An 11,149-nucleotide genomic window follows, 5' to 3' on the forward strand; every position below is an offset into this window, starting at 1 on the left:
AACCCAACGCTCTTAGCTCCGATCCAATGCCTGGACACCTACATATATATATAAACAGTGAGCTAAAGCACAGTGAATAACATATGCGTAAAGAGGTTAAAAATGAATGTCCTTTCAGTATTTAACACAGTCAGTTATAACAGTATATCAGTCATTCAGAAACCATAATAGTTATATGTGGTACATTCAATAGCAAACAGTACAGTAGGTCTTAACAGACCGAATAGTCAGTTGATGGCCATCATAACAGTGAACAGTAGTGGTTCCAACATGGGAACCGACAGAGATCTCTGTGACAGTAGCAGTGCAGTACAGTACAGTAACAGTAAATTGCTATGGATACCACGAATACAGTTCGCAAATAGGACAAGCATTCATTCACTAAGAAATATCATTTCAGAAAGCAGTACAGTTGATCATTCAGAAAATATTCATGATTGAATATATCTTTACAACATTGTTACTCACAGAGTTCTGGGTTACAGATAGGCTAGTGAGCGTCCTCGGATGCCAACCCTACAAAGTTACAAAACGAACACACACTAAGTTACACACTTGGGAATCAATGACTTAGTCCCTATCTTGACTCGGCGTGGTTCTACATCAATATCCTCATTAAGATGCCTTAAACAAGGTCTAGGAATGCCTAGGATGAAATGAGGATGCAAAGATGTACTTTAAAACACTTTTCAAAATTTTTAGAAAACAAGGGTCTCGCTCGAACGTGGCTTTCTACGCTCGAGCAGGCATGCAGACAAAGGATCTCCGCTCGAGCGTGACTTTCCTCGCTCGAGTGGACTGCAAAAGTCCTGGATGCATGAAATTCACACTCGACGGGCGCTCGACCCCCGCTCGAGCGTGAGACACAAGTCCTCACTCGAGCGTGCATTCCCTCGCTCGGGCGGACTGTAAATACATGCAAAGTACTAGATACACGCATTTCACGCTCGAGCGTTACTTTACTCGCTCAAGCGGACTGCATGAACTCAGAGTGTACGCTCGAGCATGAAGTTCCTCGCTCGAGCGTGGATCCAAAATCTGGAATTTCCAGATTTGTCTCCAAGCATGAAACTCAACATTTAAAGCATCAAATTCGATCATTTTGGGCTAATTTTCTGGAAAACACTTTAAAACTCATATTATGACATGTTTCAAAGATCAATTTGCAAAATCAAAGCCCAAAGGTAGTTCAATTGAACCCATTTCCAAACAAAACTTCAAGAACATGATGTACATGCAACATGCAAGTGTTCAATTGAAATCAAAGCTTCAAATACTTGATCAAATGCGCCAATCCTTCCAAAACAAGATGAATTCGTGAACTATAACCCAAATATGGACATGAATGTGAGGATTCTATGAAAACAACCTCAAAATTCAAGAATGTAAACATGCATGCATGATTCAAGCTCACTATTCTACATTTTAAGCCATAACTTGGCTCTAGTCTTCAACATTCTTCTAAACCATGCAAGAACCAACTCAATTCATAAACAAGAAGGCAAAAACTCTACCTTAAGTCTTCAATTTCAAGAATGGAAGCCCAATTGTGCAATCTACTCTTCAATTCTTCAAGTTCTCCAAGTAATTCTCTAGATGAAACCAAACTTCTCCCCTCTCACTCTCTCCTACGATTTTTGGTCTCAAAATGGCTGAGGAAAAGTGTGTGAATCAAGTCTCAAGGGTGTCTTAACAAGTGGCCCACTAAATGGCAAATTTGGTAATTAAAAGCCAACTAATGTAATCCAACTTTTTAAATCTAATTTAACCACTCCAAATCACATTCCAATTAAAATTACCATAAAATCACATAAATTCTAACTAGCATGAAACACTAATCAATTTCAGATTCGGCCGCCGGTAAGGCCTTCAATTTACAGTTCGACACTTAAAACATAAACAGATCAATTAACAGTCAAACAGATAGAAATGCGTTTAAACTAATACACTCAATCAATCTGTTCAGAATGTCAGTCAAATCAGTTACTTAATCATGTTCAGTCACAGTTTAGCAGTAATTAGTGGTATTATCAGTAAACAGTGGTGAGGGTTGTCACACGCACATTAGGGCAAACTTGTCCAAAGCTTAAAACAAAACATCTTTATATTTTTTATTGTTGTTATTATACATTGTAATCAACATCATGTTTATTATATTATTGTTTTGTTTAAAACACAGTAACTGGTTAATTACCAACAAAAAGTCGCGACGCAGCTTAAGATCGTTGCAAGGGTGAAGAACGACAAACTTGCAAAATCTAGGAAACCCAGTTGCTTCCTTGTCCATCCTAATCTCTTGAATTTTTTAATTTCTTATTTATTTAGACGTAGTTAATCTAAATGCTTGATTTATTATATTAAATCCGAAGTTTCTTCAGTATTATTGTCAGAGTAATCCGAAATTTACATGTAATTTAATTTATTCACATGAGATGTAAAGGTTTGTAACGTAATCTTTTTTTCTTGTGACCACTATGTTTGTGGAATTATTGAAGGAAGAAGAGTCAATTTTATTTCGTTTGACGAAATTACATGAAATAGTCAATCCCTTATTGTATGGGAATTAACACAAATCCTATCCCATCCAATGTTTATTTGAAATCAAGAATAACTATTTGTGTTTCAATATGAGATTATAACATATCATCATGCTTCATAACTAATGTTTAAGGTAATATATTCTGTTGACACTGACCTGATGGTAGCTCTTTCCCTTTAAAAACTTTACTTATTTATCAATATTCAATATCTTAATCGAGCTTATAAGTTGTAATTTTTCGTGGCCCGAACTGCAAAGTCTCATCCATTGGGTGGCTGGCAATACCAATGATACTAATTCTTTGAATAGAACTTACCCTTCAAAAGTGACTTACAATGTGAGGGTGTCCAAAAAACTTACACTACAAGAAAATAGGCTTTATAACACGAAAGTATTTGCCACAGCATCACTTACCGTCGTAAAAAGTGATTTTTTGCGACGGTACCACTTGCCGTCACCAATAAAGGGGTTTTTAGCGACAGCACCCATTCCTGTCACAAAAAAGTAACTTTTTTGCGACGGTAACAACTGCCGTCGCAAATAATGTGCATTTTTTGCGACGATAACCTATGTTGTCACAAATAAAGCTATTTTTTGCAACGGCATGAACTGCAGTTGCAAATAAGAGAGTTTTTGCGACAGTAATAGGTGTTGTTGCAAAAAAAAAAAAATGAGACTGTTTTGATGAGACGGCATTAGATTTCATCTTCCTGTCTCTCTCTCTCTCTGTCTCTTTCTTTCTCTCTTTTGCTCATCTCTCTTCTCTTTCTCTTTCTGTCACTCACTCATCACTCTTTGTCTTTCTGTCTGTGGCTTTCTCTCTCTCTCTCTCTCTCTCTCTTTCTCTCACACTGTGCTCGCGTTGCTCACTCTCTCCATCCCCTCTTCTCGATTTACTGATCTCCCTCTCGATTTATTAATCTATTTTTTTCTCTTTCTCTCTCTTCTTTCAATCGCTCATCTCTCATTTCTCTTAATCACTTGTCGAAAGAGAAAAAAGTCAAAAAATGAAATGGGTCTCTCTCTCTCTCTCTCTCTCTCTCGCTCAGCTCTCTTCTCTCTCTCTCTCTCACTCATCACTCTTCTCTCTGGCTCTCTTATCTCTCTCCGCTCTCTATCTCTCTTACTTATCTTTCTTCTTTTTCTCTCTCTCTTTCTATGTCTCTCTCTATATCTCTTGTTCATCTCTTTTTGCTGTCTTTCTCTCTCTCTCTCTCTTTGTCTATCTCTCACTCATCTTGTTTCTCTCTCTCTCTCTCTCTCTCTCTCTCTCTCTCTCTCACACTCATCACTATTCTCTCTGGCTCACTCATCTCTCTTCGCTTTCTATCTCTCTTGCTCATCTTTCTTCTCTCTCCCATTCTCTCTATATCTCTTGTTCATCTCTTTTACTGTCTCTCTCTCTCTCTCTCATTCATCTTGTTTCTCTCTCTTTTTTTTTCGTTCTCTGTGTCTCTCTCTCTCTCACTTATCTCTCTTCTCTCCCAATCGTTCATTTCTCTCATTCACACTCATCTTTTTCTTTGAGCCCATTGTTGTTGAAAGAGGAAAAAGTCAAAAAATGAAATGGGTCTCTCTCTGTCTGTCTTTTTCTCTATGTGTCTCTCACTCATCTCTCTTGTCTCTCTCTTTCACTCATCTCTCTTCTCTATCTCTCTTACCTCTCTCTGTCTCTCTTACTCATCTCTCTTCTCTCTTTTTTTATGTCTCTCTCTATATCTCTCTCGTTCATCTCTTTTTCTCTCTCTCTCTCTTTCTCTCGCTAATTATCTCTTGTTTCTTTCTCTTCATAGCTTTCATTGTACAGCAAAATGGACACGGAGGTTTTTGACAAAAAAAAATCAACTTTTTTTTGCTACGGCAACCTTCTCCCGTCGCAAATATAGGTTATTAGTGACGGCAATATCCCCGTTGTAAATTAAAAAAAAATTACTAAGCGAGCCATGGATTCATTGTTTAAAGCCTGTTTGGTAACCATTTCGTTTTTAATTTTCAGTTTATATTTACAAAACTGTTATAAAAACTTGTTTGATAATTTTTTTTTGTTTATAAATGGTTATCTCAATTTATAAAATTGAGAAAAAATTGTAAACTCAAAAAATGAGTTTACATTGGTTTTTAAACAGAAATTTAAAAATTTGACTAACAATTTTTTTTTCAAATATTTTTTTTCAATTAATTTTTTTAATTATTTTTTTAAAATATTTTTTTTCAATTAATTTTTTTTTAATTATAATGTGTATGATCTCATTGTCATAAATTATAAAAAAAAATATAAATATTTTAAGCCTGGATAAACATGTTTTTTAGTTTATATTTTTAAATTTGTTTAAACATTTTGTTCAAACCAAACACGTTTGTAATTTATATTTTTCTCAAAATAAACAAAAACCAATTTATAATTTTTTTGTAAACATAAACCAAAATCGTAAATGTTACCAAACGCTACCTTGAATTTTCATTTGAGACGGTTATACTTGACATTGCCAAAAAAAAAGAAAAAGAATCCAAAATCTGATTCCCGCTCGTTTTTCCTGCCTTAACCAAAAATCCCCATCTCTCAAATTCCTAATTTTTTAACCAAAAATCCCCATCTATCTCTCTCTCTCTGTCTCTCTCTCTCTCTCGCGACTGTGAGTAGGGCAGACGATGGCGTCGGGCAACGGCGAGCAGCGGCAGACGACGGCTTCAAGCGACGGCAGCGACAACCTGAGACGGCATCGAGCAGCAGTAGACGACAGCGTCGAGCAACGGCGAGCAGCGAGCAGCGTGAGACTTATATTCATCATTAATCTGGTTCGTTAGTTATATTTGCTTCTTGTACATATACAGGCGAGGTCGTTAGAATCCGATTTCTTTGTGAGTTCGATTCATCGTGTCTCTCTCTCTCTGTCTCTACACTCTGTTTCTCTACATGTATAAATCAATCATATATAATTTTTTATTTGTCTGATTATTTTTTCCATAAATCGTTTTCTAATTTCTGATTATTAAATTTGACGATATTAAATTTTCAATAAATTTTAGACAATTTGGATATAACACATGATTTGTAGCTAAAAGATGGAAAGAATATTACTTCAATCACCACCGGAGAGCAAGAATTCTTAGATAGATCCACGAAATTAGCATTAGATGAACCAAATCCATTTTATACGAAAGCTCCACAAAAATAGTATTAAATTTCCATTGCATTATGCTTGAGTCTTGACTATAAAGTGACTGATAGTTCTTTGATCCAGGAACCACTTCATGATATTGTCGGTTTTAGAAAAGAAGTAGATGGAATCAAAATTGATGTGGCTCTTCAGTGATGAGCAATTATTTCTTTCTTTCTTCTTGTTGCATTTTTTTTTCCCCATGAATCTCTTGACAATTTCTTCTTTCAAATTTATTTATTTTGGTCAGTCCATAAGAAAATACAGAGACCACTTCAATAGATTCAATCCGCGTGTCACTCATTCACTATCTTGTTACATGCTTCTTGATGCATTTGCATGAGCTTGGATTGCTTACAAGTTGGAAGAGAGCAGTATATAGTTTTCTCAAATGCCAAAAGCGTTTAATTTCTTGCTTCAAACTGTAGTATGATAAACCAGTATTATGTGCAAAATTGCCATTTGTGTAGCCTAGAGCTAATTTAGTTCTCTTCTTAATCTTTATTGTAGGTGCTCTGATGCATATTCAGATACAATGCATATTCAGGCTTGATGTGTTTTCTTTGTTTCTCTTGTTGCCTTCTCTGTTAAATATTATAATTATTAAAAAGGTCATTAGGTTGTGCATTTTTCATTGATTTGAAGTAGGCTTTGCTTTAACAAAATTATGTATTAATTCTTGGAATTTTAATGATAATTAGTTTGGTTTTCTTGCTTCTTAGCATCTGTTTTCCATGTATCTAACTTTCTGTGCTGTTTGTAATTAAAGTTGCAAGATTTGAAGGCTAATCCTTATAAGAGTGCAAAGGGCACAGTAATTGTGGCAAGTCTTCATAAATTTAAAGGACCAGTAGCTACATTCATTGTGCAGAATGGCATCCTTAAAAAAGGAGATGTAGTTGTTTGTGGTGAAGCCTTTGGAAAGGTTTGCAAATAAAAGCTAGCTTTAGGAAACTTTTTGAAGCTAGAAGTCATTGTTTAATGTACTAAAAAAAAAACGGTAGAGTTGGTTTCATTTTGGTGCCCATCTTTGAAAAACTTGACCTTTCATTTCCATTTTCAGGTTCAGGCTATATTTGATGATCAGGGAAATCGTGTTGATGAAGTTGGACCATCTATACATGTACAGGTTCGTAGTTCTTCTAACTTTTTGCTAGTTTGTTGCTATTTTTCTAGTTAATTTATTTATTATAAGTATAACCTTTTCATGTTATATCTAATTACAGAGCAATAGCTTGGTTGAACATGGCAATATTTGTGGCATTCCTTATAGGATAAGTATTAACAATTTGAGTTCCTAGCTTGATTTCCAAAAATGGCTCTTGCAATTGTAAAAAAGCTATATTATTAAGGGAGGGTTATATAACTTGACCACATGATTTTGGTGATGAGTTTTCTTAATTTTCCCTATTTGAGAGTCGTAATAATTGCTGCTTAATTAATATATAAGCTACTCTGCTTTCTCTGTATGGGGCTACATGCTCAGCTCAACGGTATCCTGTCACGACCCAAACCCGCCCCTATAGGTTTAGCATCGTAACTGGCCAGTAACCCTTGGATTACCGAAGGCCTCTGCACAGATTAACAAAATTAAGGGGCTAGCGGAAGCAAATACATAAAAATAATTGTCCAATGAGCTATGCTGACTTATATGAAACGGGATATTTAAAACTTTATATATGTATTCAATAGTCTTTCATACATTATACCCACACACGTAATAGCATCTTAAGTGCAGCCAACGAAAATAACTAATATCTGATACACAAAACGAACAGAACTTCATAATACACGACATTTCAGGAACCTCCACGTGACGCACGATGGTTGGCTGACAACGGAACAAGGGTCCAACAAAAGCCTCCAGGCTTGATCTCCAGAATGCTCACCTATACATATATATACACACAGTGAGCTAAAACCCAGTGAACAACATTAAGGTAAAGAGGTTAGTTAAAGAATTCCGAACATATCATAGGCGTAAAACAGATCTTAGCATAATCATTCTTGTATCTGAACATAATAATAGTACATCCCATAGAACATATCACATAACGTCTTCCGACTAGAGTAATCAGTTCCAGATACCGATCAAACACATATCACCACAATGAAGTGGCTAACGAGATCTCGTAATCACATGTATGTCATGGACCCGCATTTACATGCCGTCTCCCATGACTTGAGACTATCTATGGATGCCATAATAGATTTCAAACATAGAACATTCATTCACGAAAACATATATCATTTCAGAAATCATAACTTATCATATTTCATTTGGAACATAATTTATATGAACGTATCTTTACAATAACGTTACTCACAGTGGTTCCCGTAAATGGTCAATCAATTCTCGAGTCTTGACCTACAATCACAAAATACATAACACAAGCATATCTTATCATTACACATTCAAGTGGCCATCACGGCTTAGCTTACATCACATTGGTTCTTGTTCTTTCTTATCACATTGCTCAAAACACATACACTTGCATTCTTTTAACTTAGTATATTCTTTACTTAGTGTGTTTCTAACCCATACCTCATTACTATGGCTTAACTAAGTCTTCGGAATGCCTAAGATACAATGAGAATGCCAAAACATGAGTTGGAACACTTAGTCAAATTTCTGAAAACAGGGTCTCCGCTCGAGCGTAGCTTTCCTTGCTCGAGCGGACATGCAAACATGAGAGGGGTCGCTCGAGCGCAGATTCCTTCGCTTGAGCAATCTGCAAAAACATGAAACTTCTGGGAGCTTACATTTCACGCTCAAGCGGACTCATGGTCACTCGAGCGGAAGTATACACACTCAGAGCGGTCGCTCAAGCGTGAACTCCTACGCTCGAGCGTAGATGCAGAATCTGAAATTTTCAGATTGCACCTCCAAACTCAAAACTCGAATTCAACTCATCAAAACACATCTCTTGGGCCCCAAAACTTGAGATAACCTAGTAAACTTGTAAAATATGAAGAATAAAGGATCATTTCATAAAATCATGGCCCAAGAGTTTGCCAAAAGTTCACAATTCATCTTGAAATTCAAGAAACAAAACATGCATGTAAAATCTTTTCTTCAAACCTCATGAAACTAGCAAATTGAGCTCATAAGCTCCACGCATGTAAGAAATTCTTCCCAAAACATGATTTTAAGTGAAGGAACATGATAATTCAAACATGCATGCACCAAATAACTCCCAAAATAATTTAGATGCTCAAAATCAAGCTAAAATGACAAACCTCTATATATATGTATACATGCATGTGAAATTATAATCAAATCCTCCATCTTCTTGACCAACATATGTAAATTACATGCAATGATCCTAACAACTCCATGAATTCATCTCTACAACACATAACTCTTTGAATTAATAGTCAAAAGCTTACCTAGAGTCTTGGATTACTCTTGTTCTAGCACAATCTTGGTGAATTCAACACAAAACCTTCAATTCTTCTTCAATCTCTTCCTTTCTCTCTCTAGAATTGCACACACACACTCTCTCTCTCTCTCTCTAAAATGAGTTCTTAGATTTTTTTTCACTAAGGGAGTAAAAGAAATGAGCTCAAAATGAGCTTAAGGCTCATATATATAGCTATGATGCTAAAACACATTAATTAAAATATTAGGCTAACCAAACACGACTTAATTAATCAAACTGAATCAATTTTTAATAAAATTTGCCACATGGTTCTAAAAATTCCAAATAACATATTGACGTAATCAATTTCGTTTTCGGATGCCGATAAAGCTTTCAATTTTCATATTAAAGCGAAATTCCAGACAAATATTTCTACAAGTAACAGATAGAAAGCCAAAATCATGCAAAACACAAAATAAACACATAATTTATTTTAATTCTCTCATTAGCATCATTAACTACGGATTAGCAACTAATTACGAGTCGGGGTTGTTACACATCCTAACTCTTGAAGTCATTGTTTTTTAGGTTATTTATAAAATATCATCAAGAGCATGATTTGAAAGGGTTCTAAACATGAAAATTTGAATTTGCCATCTTAGAATACAATCAGTAAATCTAGTTCCAGCTATATATGGTTGGCTGTGTGAATTATGTTTCACAATTTTGCATCTACAAGACAATAATGCCTTTGAACCCTTTCAGAACCACATTTGTGCAATTTTTCCCTTTTATTTCTGTTAGTTATTACACATCACAACTATGACCGAAGCATCTTGAGGGATAATCTTGACATGATATAATCTAAAGTAATATATGGGTAAGAAGATTGGGTATCTGAGCAAACATGGTTATGAATTTAATTGTAATTAGAGCCGGATTTCATTCTAGACAAACTAGTTGAAACTTAGAATTCGAGGTGTTGAAGCTCCAAAATCACCAAACGGCGTCGGAGTAGCACGAAACTTGGCACACACGACCGCCTAGGCACTAGAGAGTTATGGGAGAAAACGGGACTCAAATCGGGTTCTCGGTTTGGGAGTTAGAGCCAGATTTCACTCTAAACAAATTAGTTTCTTAAGAAACTTAGAATTCGATGTGTTAACGCCCCAAAATCATCAAACGGCGTCAGAGTAGCACGAAACTTGGCATACAGGACCACCTAGGCATGAGAGACTTGTTGGAGAAGACGGGACTCGAATCGGATTCCCGGTTTGGGAGTTAGAGTCGGATTTCACTTCGGGCAAACTAGTTGAAACTTAGAATTCGAGGTGTTGAAGCCCCAAAATCACCAAACGGTGTCGGAGTAGCACGAAACTTGACACAAACGACCGCCTAGGCATGAGAGACTTGTGCGAGAAGACGGGACTCGAATCGGATTCCCAATTTGGGAGTTAGAGCCAGATTTCACTCTAAACAAACTAGTTTCTTAAGAAACTTAGAATTCGAGGTGTTAACGCCCCAAAATCACCAAACGACATCAGAGTAGCATGAAACTTGGCACACACGACCGCCTAGGCACGAGAGACTTGTGGGAGAAGACGAGACTTGAATCAAATTCCCAGTTTAGGAGTTAGAGCCGGATTTCACTCTAGATAAATTAGTTTCTTAAGAAACTTAGAATTCGAGGTGTTGACGCTCCAAAATTATCAAACGACGTCAGATTAGCACGAAACTTGGCACACACGAATGCCTAGGAATGAGAGACTTATGAGAGAAGACTGGATTCGAATGGGGTTCTCGATTTGGGAGTTAGAGTTCGATTTCACTCTAGACAAACTAGTTTCTTAAGAAACTTAGAATTCGAGGTGTTAACGCCTCAAAATCACCAAACGACGTCGGAGTAGCATGAAACTTGGCACACACGACCTCCTAGGCACGAGAGACTTTTGGGAGAAGACGGGACTCGAATCGGATTCCCGGTTTGGGAGTTAGAGCCAGATTTCACTCTACACAAATTAGTTTTTTAAGAAATTTAGAATTCAAGGTGTTGACGTCCCAAAATCAGCAAACGGTGTCGGAGTAGCACG

This window comes from Camellia sinensis, chromosome 11 (assembly GCF_055761805.1).
Source record: "Camellia sinensis isolate YWXY chromosome 11, ASM5576180v1, whole genome shotgun sequence".
NCBI classification, from domain to species: Eukaryota; Viridiplantae; Streptophyta; class Magnoliopsida; order Ericales; family Theaceae; genus Camellia; species Camellia sinensis.